General features: G+C 34.7%; 1 long non-coding RNA gene across 1 annotated transcript in view; it reads right to left on the bottom strand.

The window, feature by feature from the left end:
* The window catches only part of LOC128250315 (uncharacterized), a 34,840-nt gene extending 34,115 nt beyond the window's left edge, over positions 1-725 (bottom strand). Inside the window, exon 1 of the long non-coding RNA XR_008266323.1 lies at positions 82-725. This is a non-coding gene — a long non-coding RNA (uncharacterized LOC128250315). The remainder of the gene's footprint in view (positions 1-81) is intronic.
* Positions 726-914: the final 189 nt, after the last annotated feature.

Below are 914 nucleotides of genomic sequence, written 5' to 3'. Positions count from 1 at the left end.
ACTACTACTACTACTACTACTACTACTACTACTACTACTACTACTACTACTACTACTACTTTCGTCTTCCATCAAACTTACCTCCAAACTGTACCCGCCTTTCATCTCCTTCTCCTACCTCCATTCTCTTGGTTTTTGCCATTAACACGCATATAACTAAGACATCGGGTAGGATCAAGAGTTAGCCAAGACAAAGGACAGTGTCGTCGCTTTTGTTGTTATCACGGCCTTTGATGGTTTCCGATATCCTAGACGCTCTTTCCTTTTACCTTCCCCTTCCTCTCTATCATTTCTCCCAATCTCTTCTTTTATTCACATTTGCTTCCCATCTCTCTCTTTTTTTTAATCTCTTTCTTTCTTTCTCAATTTTTGCTCGTTTTCTTTCTTTCTTTCCTTTCTTTTCTCTTACTATTTCGCTCATTCGCTTTTTCTCTCACATGAACGCTTACCGTTTTTCTCTCACATCAACGCTTACCATTTCCTTTCATATATTTATAAATATATTATACATACATATTTTATACATTCGTAATCTAATAATGAAATTGATAAATATATTAACGCACTGAAACAACACTAAATTTTGCGATAGGATGCTGTTAATTGAATCGTACCTTATACACATCACTGAGCCATTGTTTTGTTATTGAACTCAGAATGCAAAGGGCTGCAACTAAATATCTCAAGGCATTTTGCTTAATATTCTGCCGTTTCTGCAAATATTAAATGCCGGTATTTCTTTAGATGCTGTCTACAGAGACATCTTTACCGTGACGTGCGTTCTGCCGGGACATATTTACTGTAAAGTGTTGTCTACCTGAGATATTTTATATGCCAAGCTGGATAGATAAACACAAAATTACGCTTTCTATCGTTATTAACAATATATATATATATATATATATATATATATA

Source organism: Octopus bimaculoides, chromosome 20, assembly GCF_001194135.2.
Source record: "Octopus bimaculoides isolate UCB-OBI-ISO-001 chromosome 20, ASM119413v2, whole genome shotgun sequence".
Lineage (NCBI taxonomy): Eukaryota > Metazoa > Mollusca > Cephalopoda > Octopoda > Octopodidae > Octopus > Octopus bimaculoides.
This window is presented reverse-complemented; position numbering and strand designations above follow the sequence as displayed.